The sequence below is a fragment of the Montipora capricornis genome, chromosome 4 (assembly GCF_036669925.1).
Source record: "Montipora capricornis isolate CH-2021 chromosome 4, ASM3666992v2, whole genome shotgun sequence".
NCBI classification, from domain to species: domain Eukaryota; kingdom Metazoa; phylum Cnidaria; class Anthozoa; order Scleractinia; family Acroporidae; genus Montipora; species Montipora capricornis.
Window position 1 is genome coordinate 20,885,611 of NC_090886.1, and position 15,742 is coordinate 20,901,352.

The following is a 15,742-nucleotide window of genomic DNA, read 5'->3' on the forward strand; positions in this document are numbered from 1 at the left end:
ACATTACGAAGAAAGAGAAAATGACCTGGTGAGGAAGTTTGCCAAAGCCACAGGGCTTCTAACTGCAGGTTGTGTTTTCAGCATATCCAGTCTCCACACAACTCACTGGATAACAATCCACCATTATCTGGCAACAGACCTTACAATAGGCTTATGAATTTCTAAACATCCGTCCATCCTCGGCATCTTGACAATTTAAAAATCCTCTGTCTGGAGCCATACCCACAGTTACGTCACCTATTGTCCTTGAAATGCCACCAAGAGATCATCTATTGTCTGTCGACACAACGGTTCTTTGTTTCAGGGCTTGGCAAATTTAAAAATCAAAAGAATTCTTTATAAACAGTTAATATCTCTCTCTATACGTGATATTTATCAAACCAATGATTTGTATCGACCACGTAAGATTTAGTCAAAACTAAAAGGAAAATTACCGGCTGGACGCAATTTGAAATCACAAACCACACCATTCGATAATTCCACCTGGTCCTTTAGCTCAGCTGGCAGAGCGTGGTGCTGATAACGCCAAGGTCGTGAGTTCGAGCCTCACATGGACCAAGGCACTCGATTATTTCTTTTCTTTCTCATGGCGTGTGACAGTAAATTTCGCCCCTTTCCAACCACTATACAACTGTTTTCGGCCTGTTGGTCTAGTGGCATGATTCTCGCTTAGGGTGCGAGAGGTCCCGGGTTCAACTCCCGGAAAGGCCCTCCCAAGCTAGATTTTACCAATCACGCCTAGCTGGCAGTATTCGGAGCGAATACTGCCAGCCAACTCGTTGAATGTGTTTTCCATAAGAAGCTGACAATTCCAACTGTGGGTATGTGATATCGGCAGAGGCCCATCGTTGGTTAACCCAAAACTTTGATCTCCATCTCTTTAAACACTTCTTCTCGACGACGAAAAAAGGCTCACAAGTTTTTACTTCTCACTTCCGACCACTTTCTTACAGCTGGGCTTAAAGGATTGCCGCACAAAACACTGACTCTGCAAGAAATTGCATGCATTCTTTTCGGCAAAAATTAATGACAACTCCAACTGTGGGTATGTGATATCGGCAGAGGCCCATCGTTGGTTAACCCAAAACTTTGATCTCCATCTCTTTAAACACTTCTTCTCGACGACGAAAAAAGGCTCAAAAGTTTTTACTTCTCACTTCCGACCACTTTCTTACAGCTGGGCTTAAAGGATTGCCGCTCAAAACACTGACTCTGCAAGAAATTGCATGCATTCTTTTCGGCAAAAATTAATGATGGTCTTTAGCATATTTTTTAAGAAGATCTCTTGCCAGTCTTGTTCGGTTCCTATGTCATTTAGCCTTCAAAAAAAACGTCAATTTGGCTCCAAGTCAAGAATGTGCACAGAATTCCGTCACCACTGCCATCTATTGGGACTCAGACTAGACAAGTGATTTTTAGCTCCAAGACGCCGAAGCCCATTCAGTTACTTCAAAAACAAATGTCATGACACGGAAAACAGGTGGTTTGCATGTCACCGTGCCACACAGCAAGATGTGTCAGACACTAATACTTAGGCACCAATGGAACTTGAGGCCATGACTTCCTTTTCACAAAACAAGCGCTCTGGCCAAGTATGTCATTCACAAGACCAGCATGGTTGTGCCATGCGTAAGAAAAAGTCAGCATGAGATTGTTTGAGCTCCGAACATTGGCCAAATTTGATCGCACGTGGAGAATCCGGGCATTGATCCCGGTACCTCCCGCATGCTAAGCGGGCGCTCTACCATTTGAGCTAATTCCCCATTGCAACCTCTCTTAGTTAAAGGATCATTAAATATCGCCGTGACACGTCTGCAAGTAATTCATGCACCTCGTTTCGCGAGTCCAACGTTTCAATTTTGGTTCCGGCAGAAAAGAAACGCTACTAGAAGGAACAAAGATTTAAAACCACACTTAGCTTGCGTAAATTATGAACCGAAACGACCGACTGCATCCCTCAGACATTGCCATGCAGTGTGCCAAACATGGCGGTTCCGAGATTCCATCCATCATGAATATTCTTTGGCGCATGTTCGCGATTCGTGTATCGAAGTTAACACGCATTTTAAGCCTCGGCAAGACACCGTGTTTTTCCTCGGTAGTATAGTGGATAGTATCCCCGCCTGTCACGCGGGAGACCGGGGTTCGATTCCCCGCCGGGGAGAGAGGATCATTTTGACTTGTGCGACTAGTGGCTGCCTTCAAAGCAAAGGATCTGAGACGTGCAAGGCTGCTGGCTCAAACATTACGAAGAAAGAGAAAATGACCTGGTGAGGAAGTTTGCCAAAGCCACAGGGCTTCTAACTGCAGGTTGTGTTTTCAGCATATCCAGTCTCCACACAACTCACTGGATAACAATCCACCATTATCTGGCAACAGACCTTACAATAGGCTTATGAATTTCTAAACATCCGTCCATCCTCGGCATCTTGACAATTTAAAAATCCTCTGTCTGGAGCCATACCCACAGTTACGTCACCTATTGTCCTTGAAATGCCACCAAGAGATCATCTATTGTCTGTCGACACAACGGTTCTTTGTTTCAGGGCTTGGCAAATTTAAAAATCAAAAGAATTCTTTATAAACAGTTAATATCTCTCTCTATACGTGATATTTATCAAACCAATGACTTGTATCGACCACGTAAGATTTAGTCAAAACTAAAAGGAAAATTACCGGCTGGACGCAATTTGAAATCACAAACCACACCATTCGATAATTCCACCTGGTCCTTTAGCTCAGCTGGCAGAGCGTGGTGATGATAACGCCAAGGTAGTGAGTTCGATCCTCACATGGACCAAGGCACTCTATTATATCTTTTCTTTCTCATGGCGTGTGACAGTAAATTTTGCCACTTTCAAACCACTATAGAAATGATTTAGGCCTGTTGGTCTAGTGGCATGATTCTCGCTTAGGGTGCGAAAGGTCCCGGGTTCAACTCCCGGAAAGGCCCTCCCAAGCTAGATTTTACCAATCACGCCTAGCTGGCAGTATTCGGAGCTTTCACTGCAAAATGACCTTCAGCCAACTCGTTGAATGTGTTTGCCATAAGAAGCTGACAATTTCAATTGTGGGTATGTGATATCGGCAGAGGCCCATCGTTGGTTAACCCAAAACTTTGATCTCCATCTCTTTAAACACTTCTTCTCGACGACGAAAAAAGGCTCACAAGTTTTTACTTCTCACTTCCGACCACTTTCTTACACCTGGGCTTAAAGGATTGCCGCACAAAACACTGACTCTGCAAGAAATTGCATGCATTCTTTTCGGCAAAAATTAATGACAACTCCAACTGTGGGTATGTGATATCGGCAGAGGCCCATCGTTGGTTAACCCAAAACTTTGATCTCCATCTCTTTAAACACTTCTTCTCGACGACGAAAAAAGGCTCACAAGTTTTTACTTCTCACTTCCGACCACTTTCTTACACCTGGGCTTAAAGGATTGCCGCTCAAAACACTGACTCTGCAAGAAATTGCATGCATTCTTTTCGGCAAAAATTAATGATGGTCTTTAGCATATTTTTTAAGAAGATCTCTTGCCAGTCTTGTTCGGTTCCTATGTCATTCAGCCTTCAAAAAAAAGTCAATTTGGCTCCAAGTCAAGAATGTGCACAGAATTCCGTCACCACTGCCATCTATTGGGACTCAGACTAGACAAGTGATTTTTAGCTCCAAGACGCAGAAGCCCATTCAGTTACTTCAAAAACAAATGTCATGACACGGAAAACAGGTGGTTTGCATGTCACCGTGCCACACAGCAAGATGTGTCAGACACTAATACTTAGGCACCAATGGAACTTGAGGCCATGACTTCCTTTTCACAAAACAAGCGCTCTGGCCAAGTATGTCATTCACAAGACCAGCATGGTTGTGCCATGCGTAAGAAAAAGTCAGCATGAGATTGTTTGAGCTCCGAACATTGGCCAAATTTGATCGCACGTGGAGAATCCGGGCATTGATCCCGGTACCTCCCGCATGCTAAGCGGGCGCTCTACCATTTGAGCTAATTCCCCATTGCAACCTCTCTAAGTTAAAGGATCATTAAATATCGCCGTGACACGTCTGCAAGTAATTCATGCACCTCGTTTCGCGAGTCCAACGTTTCAATTTTGGTTCCGGCAGAAAAGAAACGCTACTAGAAGGAACAAAGATTTAAAACCACACTTAGCTTGCGTAAATTATGAACCGAAACGACCGACTGCATCCCTCAGACATTGCCATGCAGTGTGCCAAACATGGCGGTTCCGAGATTCCATCCATCATGAATATTCTTCGGCGCATGTTCGTGATTCGTGTATCAAAGTTAACACGCATTTTAAGCCTTGGCAAGACACCGTGTTTTTCCTCGGTAGTATAGTGGATAGTATCCCCGCCTGTCACGCGGGAGACCGGGGTTCGATTCCCCGCCGGGGAGAGAGGATCATTTTGACTTGTGCGACTAGTGGCTGCCTTTAAAGCAAAGGATCTGAGACGTGCAAGGCTGCTGGCTCAAACATTACGAAGAAAGAGAAAATGACCTGGTGAGGAAGTTTGCCAAAGCCACAGGGCTTCTAAGTGCAGGTTGTGTTTTCAGCATATCCAGTCTCCACACAACTCACTGGATAACAATCCACCATTATCTGGCAACAGACCTTACAATAGGCTTATGAATTTCTAAACATCCGTCCATCTTCGGCATCTTGACAATTTAAAAATCCTCTGTCTGGAGCCATACCCACAGTTACGTCACCTATTGTCATTGAAATGCCACCAAGAGATCATCTATTGTCTGTCGACACAACGGTTCTTTGTTTCAGGGCTTGGCAAATTTAAAAATCAAAAGAATTCTTTATAAACAGTTAATATCTCTCTCTATACGTGATATTTATCAAACCAATGACTTGTATCGACCACGTAAGATTTAGTCAAAACTAACAGGAAAATTACCGGCTGGACGCTATTTGAAATCACAAACCACACCATTCGATAATTCCACCTGGTCCTTTAGCTCAGCTGGCAGAGCGTGGTGCTGATAACGCCAAGGTCGTGAGTTCGAGCCTCACATGGACCAAGGCACTCGATTATTTCTTTTCTTTCTCATGGCGTGTGACAGTAAATTTCGCCCCTTTCCAACCACTATACAACTGTTTTCGGCCTGTTGGTCTAGTGGCATGATTCTCGCTTAGGGTGCGAGAGGTCCCGGGTTCAACTCCCGGAAAGGCCCTCCCAAGCTAGATTTTACCAATCACGCCTAGCTGGCAGTATTCGGAGCTTTCACTGCAAAATGACCTTCAGCCAACTCGTTGAATGTGTTTGCCATAAGAAGCTGACAATTCCAACTGTGGGTATGTGATATCGGCAGAGGCCCATCGTTGGTTAACCCAAAACTTTGATCTCCATCTCTTCAAACACTTCTTCTCGACGACGAAAAAAGGCTCACAAGTTTTTACTTCTCACTTCCGACCACTTTCTTACACCTGGGCTTAAAGGATTGCCGCTCAAAACACTGACTCTGCAAGAAATTGCATGCATTCTTTTCGGCAAAAATTAATGATGGTCTTTAGCATATTTTTTAAGAAGATCTCTTGCCAGTCTTGTTCGGTTCCTATGTCATTCAGCCTTCAAAAAAAACGTCAATTTGGCTCCAAGTCAAGAATGTGCACAGAATTCCGTCACCACTGCCATCTATTAGGACTCAGACTAGACAAGTGATTTTTAGCTCCAAGACGCCGAAGCCCATTCAGTTACTTCAAAAACAAATGTCATGACACGGAACAAAGGTGGTTTGCATGTCACCGTGCCACACAGCAAGATGTGTCAGACACTAACACTTAGGCACCAATGGAACTTGAGGCCATGACTTCCTTTTCACAAAACAAGCGCTCTGGCCAAGTATGTCATTCACAAGACCAGCATGGTTGTGCCATGCGTAAGAAAAAGTCAGCATGAGATTGTTTGAGCTCCGAACATTGGCCAAATTTGATCGCACGTGGAGAATCCGGGCATTGATCCCGGTACCTCCCGCATGCTAAGCGGGCGCTCTACCATTTGAGCTAATTCCCCATTGCAACCTCTCTTAGTTAAAGGATCATTAAATATCGCCGTGACACGTCTGCAAGTAATTCATGCACCTCGTTTCGCGAGTCCAACGTTTCAATTTTGGTTCCGGCAGAAAAGAAACGCTACTAGAAGGAACAAAGATTTAAAACCACACTTAGCTTGCGTAAATTATGTGCCGAAACGACCGACTGCATCCCTCAGACATTGCCATGCAGTGTGCCAAACATGGCGGTTCCGTGATTCCATCCATCATGAATATTCTTCGGCGCATGTTCGCGATTCGTGTATCAAAGTTAACACGCATTTTAAGCCTTGGCAAGACACCGTGTTTTTCCTCGGTAGTATAGTGGATAGTATCCCCGCCTGTCACGCGGGAGACCGGGGTTGATTCCCCGCCGGGGAGAGAGGATCATTTTGACTTGTGCGACTAGTGGCTGCCTTTAAAGCAAAGGATCTGAGACGTGCAAGGCTGCTGGCTCAAACATTACGAAGAAAGAGAAAATGACCTGGTGAGAAAGTTTGCCAAAGCCACAGGGCTTCTAACTGCAGGTTGTGTTTTCAGCATATCCAGTCTCCACACAACTCACTGGATAACAATCCACCATTATCTGGCAACAGACCTTACAATAGGCTTATGAATTTCTAAACATCCGTCCATCTTCGGCATCTTGACAATTTAAAAATCCTCTGTCTGGAGCCATACCCACAGTTACGTCACCTATTGTCATTGAAATGCCACCAAGAGATCATCTATTGTCTGTCGACACAACGGTTCTTTGTTTCAGGGCTTGGCAAATTTAAAAATCAAAAGAATTCTTTATAAACAGTTAATATCTTTCTCTATACGTGATATTTATCAAACCAATGACTTGTATCGACCACGTAAGATTTAGTCAAAACTAACAGGAAAATTACCGGCTGGACGCAATTTGAAATCACAAACCACACCATTCGTTAATTCCACCTGGTCCTTTAGCTCAGCTGGCAGAGCGTGGTGCTGATAACGCCAAGGTCGTGAGTTCGAGCCTCACATGGACCAAGGCACTCGATTATTTCTTTTCTTTCTCATGGCGTGTGACAGTAAATTTCGCCCCTGTCCAACCACTATAGAACTGTTTTCGGCCTGTTGGTCTAGTGGCATGATTCTCGCTTAGGGTGCGAGAGGTCCCGGGTTCAACTCCCGGACAGGCCCTCCCAAGCTAGATTTTACCAATCACGCCTAGCTGGCAGTATTCGGAGCTTTCACTCTTTGCAAAATGGCCTTCAGCCCACTCGTTGAATGTGTTTGCCATAAGAAGCTGACAATAGACCTAATCGGCTAACTCAATGTTGTACCCAATTCAAATCTCCCGCGACTAAGATTCTTAGTGTATTGTATTTGCATGATAATGTCGCATTTATATTTAAATGATATGGAAATACCTGGAACAAAACATTTTTTTCCCAAAGGGTTTGAATTGGGTACAACATTGAGATAGCCGATTAGGTCTATTCCAACTGTGGGTATGTGATATCGGCAGAGGCCCATCGTTGGTTAACCCAAAACTTTGATCTCCATCTCTTTAAACACTTCTTCTCGACGACGAAAAAAGGCTCACAAGTTTTTACTTCTCACTTCCGACCACTTTCTTACACCTGGGCTTAAAGGATTGCCGCACAAAACACTGACTCTGCAAGAAATTGCATGCATTCTTTTCGGCAAAAATTAATGATGGTCTTTAGCATATTTTTTAAGAAGATCTCTTGCCAGTCTTGTTCGGTTCCTATGTCATTCAGCCTTCAAAAAAAACGTCAATTTGGCTCCAAGTCAAGAATGTGCACAGAATTCCGTCACCACTGCCATCTATTGGGACTCAGACTAGACAAGTGTTTTTTAGCTCCAAGACGCAGAAGCCCATTCAGTTACTTCAAAAACAAATGTCATGACACGGAGAACAGGTGGTTTGCATGTCACCGTGCCACACAGCAAGATGTGTCAGACACTAATACTTAGGCACCAATGGAACTTGAGGCCATGACTTCCTTTTCACAAAACAAGCGCTCTGGCCAAGTATGTCATTCACAAGGCCAGCATGGTTGTGCCATGCGTAACAAAAAGTCAGCATGAGATTGTTTGAGCTCCGAACATTGGCCAAATTTGATCGCACGTGGAGAATCCGGGCATTGATCCCGGTACCTCCCGCATGCTAAGCGGGCGCTCTACCATTTGAGCTAATTCCCCATTGCAACCTCTCTTAGTTAAAGGATCATTAAATATCGCCGTGACACGTCTGCAAGTAATTCATGCACCTCGTTTCGCGAGTCCAACGTTTCAATTTTGGTTCCGGCAGAAAAGAAACGCTACTAGAAGGAACAAAGATTTAAAACCACACTTAGCTTGCGTAAATTATGTGCCGAAACGACCGACTGCATCCCTCAGACATTGCCATGCAGTGTGCCAAACATGGCGGTTCCGTGATTCCATCATAAATATTCTTCGGCGCATGTTCGCGATTCGTGTATCAAAGTTAACACGCATTTTAAGCCTTGGCAAGACACCGTGTTTTTCCTCGGTAGTATAGTGGATAGTATCCCCGCCTGTCACGCGGGAGACCGGGGTTCTATTTCCCGCCGGGGAGAGAGGATCATTTTGACTTGTGCGACTAGTGGCTGCCTTTAAAGCAAAGGATCTGAGACGTGCAAGGCTGCTGGCTCAAACATTACAAAGAAAGAGAAAATGACCTGGTGAGGAAGTTTGCCAAAGCCACAGGGCTTCTAAGTGCAGGTTGTGTTTTCAGCATATCCAGTCTCCACACAACTCACTGGATAACAATCCACCATTATCTGGCAACAGACCTTACAATAGGCTTATGAATTTCTAAACATCCGTCCATCTTCGGCATCTTGACAATTTAAAAATCCTCTGTCTGGAGCCATACCCACAGTTACGTCACCTATTGTCATTGAAATGCCACCAAGAGATCATCTATTGTCTGTCGACACAACGGTTCTTTGTTTCAGGGCTTGGCAAATTTAAAAATCAAAAGAATTCTTTATAAACAGTTAATATCTCTCTCTATACGTGATATTTATCAAACCAATGACTTGTATCGACCACGTAAGATTTAGTCAAAACTAACAGGAAAATTACCGGCTGGACGCAATTTGAAATCACAAACCACACCATTCGATAATTCCACCTGGTCCTTTAGCTCAGCTGGCAGAGCGTGGTGCTGATAACCCCAAGGTCGTGAGTTCGAGCCTCACATGGACCAAGGCACTCGATTATTTCTTTTCTTTCTTATGGCGTGTGACAGTAAATTTCGCCCCTTTCCAACCACTATAGAACTGTTTTCGGCCTGTTGGTCTAGTGGCATGATTCTCGCTTAGGGTGCGAGAGGTCCCGGGTTCAACTCCCGGACAGGCCCTCCCAAGCTAGATTTTACCAATCACGCCTAGCTGGCAGTATTCGGAGCTTTCACTGCAAAATGGCCTTCAGCCAACTCGTTGAATGTGTTTGCCATAAGAAGCTGACAATAGACCTAATCGGCTAACTCAATGTTGTACCCAATTCAAATCTCCCGCGACTAAGATTCTTAGTGTATTGTATTTGCATGATAATGTCGCATTTATATTTAAATGATATGGAAATACCTGGAACAAAACATTTTTTTCCCAAAGGGTTTGAATCGGGTAAAACATTGAGATAGCCGATTAGGTCTATTCCAACTGTGGGTATGTGATATCGGCAGAGGCCCATCGTTGGTTAACCCAAAACTTTGATCTCCATCTCTTTAAACACTTCTTCTCGACGACGAAAAAAGGCTCACAAGTTTTTACTTCTCACTTCCGACCACTTTCTTACACCTGGGCTTAAAGGATTGCCGCACAAAACACTGACTCTGCAAGAAATTGCATGCATTCTTTTCGGCAAAAATTAATGATGGTCTTTAGCATATTTTTTAAGAAGATCTCTTGCCAGTCTTGTTCGGTTCCTATGTCATTCAGCCTTCAAAAAAAACGTCAATTTGGCTCCAAGTCAAGAATGTGCACAGAATTCCGTCACCACTGCCATCTATTGGGACTCAGACTAGACAAGTGATTTTTAGCTCCAAGACGCCGAAGCCCATTCAGTTACTTCAAAAACAAATGTCATGACACGGAGAACAGGTGGTTTGCATGTCACCGTGCCACACAGCAAGATGTGTCAGACACTAATACTTAGGCACCAATGGAACTTGAGGCCATGACTTCCTTTTCACAAAACAAGCGCTCTGGCCAAGTATGTCATTCACAAGACCAGCATGGTTGTGCCATGCGTAACAAAAAGTCAGCATGAGATTGTTTGAGCTCCGAACATTGGCCAAATTTGATCGCACGTGGAGAATCCGGGCATTGATCCCGGTACCTCCCGAAAGCAAAGAGGGCATTCTACCATTGGAGTTAATTCGCCATTTCAACCTCTCTTAGTTAAAGGATCATTAAATATCGCCGTGACACGTCTGCAAGTAATTCATGCACCTCGTTTCGCGAGTCCAACGTTTCAATTTTGGTTCCGGCAGAAAAGAAACGCTACTAGAAGGAACAAAGATTTAAAACCACACTTAGCTTGCGTAAATTATGTGCCGAAACGACCGACTGCATCCCTCAGACATTGCCATGCAGTGTGCCAAACATGGCGGTTCCGTGATTCCATCCATCATGAATATTCTTCGGCGCATGTTCGCGATTCGTGTATCAAAGTTAACACGCATTTTAAGCCTTGGCAAGACACCGTGTTTTTCCTCGGTAGTATAGTGGATAGTATCCCCGCCTGTCACGCGGGAGACTGGGGTTCGATTCCCCGTCGAGGAGAGAGGATCATTTTGACTTGTGCGACTAGTGGCTGCCTTCAAAGCAAAGGATCTGAGACGTGCAAGGCTGCTGGCTCAAACATTACGAAGAAAGAGAAAATGACCTGGTGAGGAAGTTTGCCAAAGCCACAGGGCTTCTAACTGCAGGTTGTGTTTTCAGCATATCTAGTCTCCACACAACTCACTGGATAACAATCCACCATTATCTGGCAACAGACCTTACAATAGGCTTATAAATTTCTAAACATCCGTCCATCCTCGGCATCTTGACAATTTAAAAATCCTCTGTCTGGAGCCATACCCACAGTTACGTCACCTATTGTCATTGAAATGCCACCAAGAGATCATCTATTGTCTGTCGACACAACGGTTCTTTGTTTCAGGGCTTGGCAAATTTAAAAATCAAAAGAATTCTTTATAAACAGTTAATATCTCTCTCTATACGTGATATTTATCAAACCAATGACTTGTATCGACCACGTAAGATTTAGTCAAAACTAACAGGAAAATTACCGGCTGGACGCAATTTGAAATCACAAACCACACCATTCGATAATTCCACCTGGTCCTTTAGCTCAGCTGGCAGAGCGTGGTGCTGATAACGCCAAGGTCGTGAGTTCGAGCCTCACATGGACCAAGGCACTCGATTATTTCTTTTCTTTCTCATGGCGTGTGACAGTAAATTTCGCCCCTTTCCAACCACTATAGAACTGTTTTTGGCCTGTTGGTCTAGTGGCATGATTCTCGCTTACGGTGCGAAAGGTCCCGGGTTCAACTCCCGGACAGGCCCTCCCAAGCTAGATTTTACCAATCACGCCTAGCTGGCAGTATTCGGAGCTTTCACTGCAAAATGACCTTCAGCCAACTCGTTGAATGTGTTTGCCATAAGAAGATGACAATTCCAACTGTGGGTATGTGATATCGGCAGAGGCCCATCGTTGGTTAACCCAAAACTTTGATCTCCATCTCTTTAAACACTTCTTCTCGACGAGGAAAAAAGGCTCACAAGTTTTTACTTCTCACTTCCGACCACTTTCTTACACCTGGGCTTAAAGGATTGCCGCACAAAACACTGACTCTGCAAGAAATTGCATGCATTCTTTTCGGCAAAAATTAATGACAACTCCAACTGTGGGTATGTGATATCGGCAGAGGCCCATCGTTGGTTAACCCAAAACTTTGATCTCCATCTCTTTAAACACTTCTTCTCGGCGACGAAAAAAGGCTCTCAAGTTTTTACTTCTCACTTCCGACCACTTTCTTACACCTGGGCTTAAAGGATTGCCGCTCAAAACACTGACTCTGCAAGAAATTGCATGCATTCTTTTCGGCAAAAATTAATGATGGTCTTTAGCATATTTTTTAAGAAGATCTCTTGCCAGTCTTGTTCGGTTCCTATGTCATTCAGCCTTCAAAAAAAACGTCAATTTGGCTCCAAGTCAAGAATGTGCACAGAATTCCGTCACCACTGCCATCTATTGGGACTCAGACTAGACAAGTGTTTTTTAGCTCCAAGACGCCGAAGCCCATTCAGTTACTTCAAAAACAAATGTCATGACACGGAGAACAGGTGGTTTGCATGTCACCGTGCCACACAGCAAGATGTGTCAGACACTAATACTTAGGCACCAATGGAACTTGAGGCCATGACTTCCTTTTCACAAAACAAGCGCTCTGGCCAAGTATGTCATTCACAAGACCAGCATGGTTGTGCCATGCGTAAGAAAAAGTCAGCATGAGATTGTTTGAGCTCCGAACATTGGCCAAATTTGATCGAACGTGGAGAATCCGGGCATTGATCCCGGTACCTCCCGCATGCTAAGCGGGCGCTCTACCATTTGAGCTAATTCCCCATTGCAACCTCTCTTAGTTAAAGGATCATTAAATATCGCCGTGACACGTCTGCAAGTAATTCAGGCACCTCGTTTCGCGAGGCCAACGTTTCAATTTTGGTTCCGGCAGAAAAGAAACGCTACTAGAAGGAACAAAGATTTAAAACCACACTTAGCTTGCGTAAATTATGTGCCGAAACGACCGACTGCATCCCTCAGACATTGCCATGCAGTGTGCCAAACATGGCGGTTCCGTGATTCCATCCATCATGAATATTTTTCGGCGCATGTTCGCGATTCGTGTATCAAAGTTAACACGCATTTTAAGCCTTGGCAAGACACCGTGTTTTTCCTCGGTAGTATAGTGGATAGTATCCCCGCCTGTCACGCGGGAGACTGGGGTTCGATTCCCCGTCGGGGGGAGAGGATCATTTTGACTTGTGCGACTAGTGGCTGCCTTTAAAGCAAAGGATCTGAGACGTGCAAGGCTGCTGGCTCAAACATTACGAAGAAAGAGAAAATGACCTGGTGAGGAAGTTTGCCAAAGCCACAGGGCTTCTAACTGCAGGTTGTGTTTTCAGCATATCCAGTCTCCACACAACTCACTGGATAACAATCTACCATTATCTGGCAACAGACCTTACGATAGGCTTATGAATTTCCAAACATCCGTCCATCCTCGGCATCTTGAGAATTTAAAAATCCTCTGTCTGGAGCCATACCCACAGTTACGTCACCTATAATTATTGATGTGCCACTAAGAGATCATGTATTGTCTGTCGACACAACGGTTCTTTGTTTCAGGGCTTGGCCAATTTAAAAATCAAAAGAATTCTTTATAAACAGTAATTACTATCTCTGTATATACGTGATATTTATCAAACCAATGATTTGTATCGACCACGTAAGATTTAGTCAAAACTTACAGCAAACCACACCATTCGTTGATTCCACCTGGTCCATTGGCTCATTTGGGAGAGCGTGGTGCTGATAACGCCAAGGTCGTGAGTTCGAGCCTCACATGGACCAAGGCACTTGGTTATTTCTTTTCTTTCTCATAGCGTGTGACAGTAAATTTCGCCCCTGTCCAACCACTAAAGGACTGTTTTCGGGCTGTTGCACCGTCGGCGTCCATTGATACCATTTCCGTAACTCAAAGAACTACCGACCTTTACAGTGTGCCCAACATGGCGGTTCCATGATTCCATCATGAATATTTTTCGGCGCATGTTCGCAATTCGCGTATCAAACTTAACACGCATTTTAAGCCTTAACGTAACACCGTGTTTTTCCACGATAGTATAGTGGATAGCATGCCCGCTTGTCACGCGGGAGACCGGCCTTCGATTCCCCGCTAGGAAGAGAGGACGATTTTGGCCTGTGCGACAAGTGGCTGCCTTCGAAGCAATGGATACCAATGGATCCATCCTTGTGCAAGGCTGCTGGCTAAACGTTGCTTAATGCGTGGGATGACAATCCAGTTTGAAGTTGTTTTGATACTATGGAAACTAATTGCTGGATAGTTGAGGAGAAACAGCGCTTTTATACACATGTTTGTACTGCAATGCTTATTTTGAACGGATCGAGATTGGTGGGAATTGGAAGTATATTCTGTTGTTTGTTGAAGATGCAAATAATTAAGGTGTTGAAACAATATTCTATTGAAGTTAAAGTCTCACCTTCTTTGCTGAGTTCTGCGGGAGCGCGTCGCTGTGTTTTGTGAAAGTAATCATTTCAATGCATGGGAGGCGCGGTGGCCTCATGGTTAGAATGCTCGACGCCAGATGGAGTGGTCCGGGTTCGGGTCGTGGCTGGGGACATTGTGCTGTGTTCTTGAGCAAGACACTATACTCTCACGGTACCTCTCTCCATCCAAAAGTAATATATAGATTTAGCCAAGCCTAAAAGCGGAGCTCCCTGGTTATTTATTCTTACTGCCTGTACGGCAATAAGAAATAAAAGGTTTCGAATTGTCCGCGTTTTGATGTTTCCGGTTGCTGCTTTAATAATGAAATCATTTTCTTTGCTTTCTTCTATAGAAAAATTCATTGCCTAACTAATGACTTCCACGGTAAATTTTACGCTTAAAACCGAATCGGATATCGCATGAATAACGAAGCGATGAGTGCGACATCGGTTTTTCCAATGAAATTTTCTTGCAATTCACCAGTTTGGCAATAATTTTTTCTTGAACCGAATGAGATATAAAGAAAACAAGCACACCCTCAGTGAGCGAATGGAAAAGGGAAAAACGCCATTTCAGAGTCAACTGTCAATAGCCAGCGAATAGGAATCACGCTAAAATTAGAAGCCATAAAAACAACTTTGTCAGTTCAAGGTCAAAGAAGAGTTTATTCCTCTTTATCTCTGAAAACAAGATCATTCACATTTTGATGTATTTCATTGAAACACGCCAGGTTGGCTTGGTACAAGAATCGGCAAACTACGGCAATGCAACCAAGAAAGGACGAACTTCAAACACGATCTGCTCCAACACTTAAATAACATTTGGGTGCTTTAAACAAACTTCTGAAAACACAAGCTACGAGAACTCATTGCGAATACGTGTTTATAACATAAGGGCAAAATTTTCTTGTCACTGTCGAGGCACAACGAAAACCAGTTGGGTAAACGGATTAAAAAAACACTTGTTCGTTCGCATTTTAGAGGAAAACAAACAAACAAACAAATCAACTTTTTCTTTATGTCCAAAAGAGTATAGACAATTGTTATTTAATTCCAGTTGACAATAAAAATTCGATTTTCTTGCCTGAAAAAAGGAAGAACCGATTAAACCACCTTTTAAAAAAACGCATCCGTAAAAATAACAAACGGTTTAGTGCCAAGGAAAGAATTTGTGTGCTAAGTATGAGCTATTACTGGTTATCTGTTTTGTCGTTGTCGTTCCCTTTGACTCAGTCCTTTCGTTTCTGTCCTAGACATAGGTCCTCCAGGCATCATGTGACCATATCAGAGGTTCTAAAGATATGCCAAAAATTGCAATACAGAGAAAAAAGCGGCTCTAAGCAAATTAAAA

At 43.8% G+C, this 15,742-nt stretch overlaps 20 non-coding genes across 20 annotated transcripts; 15 read left to right on the plus strand and 5 right to left on the minus strand.

The window, feature by feature from the left end:
* The first annotated feature begins 485 nt into the window (after positions 1-485).
* Trnai-gau (transfer RNA isoleucine (anticodon GAU)) lies at positions 486-558 on the plus strand. The gene has a single exon. It is a non-coding gene; the product is annotated as a tRNA-Ile (tRNA).
* Positions 559-639: 81 nt separating this feature from the next.
* On the plus strand, positions 640-711 carry Trnap-agg (transfer RNA proline (anticodon AGG)). Its single transcript has one exon. It is a non-coding gene; the product is annotated as a tRNA-Pro (tRNA).
* A 979-nt stretch (positions 712-1,690) lies between these two features.
* Positions 1,691-1,763, minus strand: Trnaa-agc (transfer RNA alanine (anticodon AGC)). The gene has a single exon. It is a non-coding gene; the product is annotated as a tRNA-Ala (tRNA).
* A 329-nt stretch (positions 1,764-2,092) lies between these two features.
* Positions 2,093-2,164, plus strand: Trnad-guc (transfer RNA aspartic acid (anticodon GUC)). Its single transcript has one exon. It is a non-coding gene; the product is annotated as a tRNA-Asp (tRNA).
* Positions 2,165-2,727: 563 nt separating this feature from the next.
* Trnai-gau (transfer RNA isoleucine (anticodon GAU)) lies at positions 2,728-2,800 on the plus strand. Its single transcript has one exon. It is a non-coding gene; the product is annotated as a tRNA-Ile (tRNA).
* A 1,142-nt stretch (positions 2,801-3,942) lies between these two features.
* Trnaa-agc (transfer RNA alanine (anticodon AGC)) lies at positions 3,943-4,015 on the minus strand. The gene has a single exon. It is a non-coding gene; the product is annotated as a tRNA-Ala (tRNA).
* Positions 4,016-4,344: 329 nt separating this feature from the next.
* Trnad-guc (transfer RNA aspartic acid (anticodon GUC)) lies at positions 4,345-4,416 on the plus strand. Its single transcript has one exon. It is a non-coding gene; the product is annotated as a tRNA-Asp (tRNA).
* A 563-nt stretch (positions 4,417-4,979) lies between these two features.
* On the plus strand, positions 4,980-5,052 carry Trnai-gau (transfer RNA isoleucine (anticodon GAU)). Its single transcript has one exon. It is a non-coding gene; the product is annotated as a tRNA-Ile (tRNA).
* Positions 5,053-5,133: 81 nt separating this feature from the next.
* On the plus strand, positions 5,134-5,205 carry Trnap-agg (transfer RNA proline (anticodon AGG)). The gene has a single exon. It is a non-coding gene; the product is annotated as a tRNA-Pro (tRNA).
* Positions 5,206-5,971: 766 nt separating this feature from the next.
* Trnaa-agc (transfer RNA alanine (anticodon AGC)) lies at positions 5,972-6,044 on the minus strand. The gene has a single exon. It is a non-coding gene; the product is annotated as a tRNA-Ala (tRNA).
* A 963-nt stretch (positions 6,045-7,007) lies between these two features.
* On the plus strand, positions 7,008-7,080 carry Trnai-gau (transfer RNA isoleucine (anticodon GAU)). The gene has a single exon. It is a non-coding gene; the product is annotated as a tRNA-Ile (tRNA).
* An 81-nt stretch (positions 7,081-7,161) lies between these two features.
* Positions 7,162-7,233, plus strand: Trnap-agg (transfer RNA proline (anticodon AGG)). The gene has a single exon. It is a non-coding gene; the product is annotated as a tRNA-Pro (tRNA).
* Positions 7,234-8,189: 956 nt separating this feature from the next.
* Trnaa-agc (transfer RNA alanine (anticodon AGC)) lies at positions 8,190-8,262 on the minus strand. The gene has a single exon. It is a non-coding gene; the product is annotated as a tRNA-Ala (tRNA).
* A 960-nt stretch (positions 8,263-9,222) lies between these two features.
* Trnai-gau (transfer RNA isoleucine (anticodon GAU)) lies at positions 9,223-9,295 on the plus strand. Its single transcript has one exon. It is a non-coding gene; the product is annotated as a tRNA-Ile (tRNA).
* An 81-nt stretch (positions 9,296-9,376) lies between these two features.
* Positions 9,377-9,448, plus strand: Trnap-agg (transfer RNA proline (anticodon AGG)). The gene has a single exon. It is a non-coding gene; the product is annotated as a tRNA-Pro (tRNA).
* Positions 9,449-10,802: 1,354 nt separating this feature from the next.
* Positions 10,803-10,874, plus strand: Trnad-guc (transfer RNA aspartic acid (anticodon GUC)). Its single transcript has one exon. It is a non-coding gene; the product is annotated as a tRNA-Asp (tRNA).
* Positions 10,875-11,437: 563 nt separating this feature from the next.
* Trnai-gau (transfer RNA isoleucine (anticodon GAU)) lies at positions 11,438-11,510 on the plus strand. The gene has a single exon. It is a non-coding gene; the product is annotated as a tRNA-Ile (tRNA).
* An 81-nt stretch (positions 11,511-11,591) lies between these two features.
* Trnar-acg (transfer RNA arginine (anticodon ACG)) lies at positions 11,592-11,663 on the plus strand. The gene has a single exon. It is a non-coding gene; the product is annotated as a tRNA-Arg (tRNA).
* A 990-nt stretch (positions 11,664-12,653) lies between these two features.
* Trnaa-agc (transfer RNA alanine (anticodon AGC)) lies at positions 12,654-12,726 on the minus strand. Its single transcript has one exon. It is a non-coding gene; the product is annotated as a tRNA-Ala (tRNA).
* Positions 12,727-13,661: 935 nt separating this feature from the next.
* On the plus strand, positions 13,662-13,734 carry Trnai-gau (transfer RNA isoleucine (anticodon GAU)). Its single transcript has one exon. It is a non-coding gene; the product is annotated as a tRNA-Ile (tRNA).
* Positions 13,735-15,742: the final 2,008 nt, after the last annotated feature.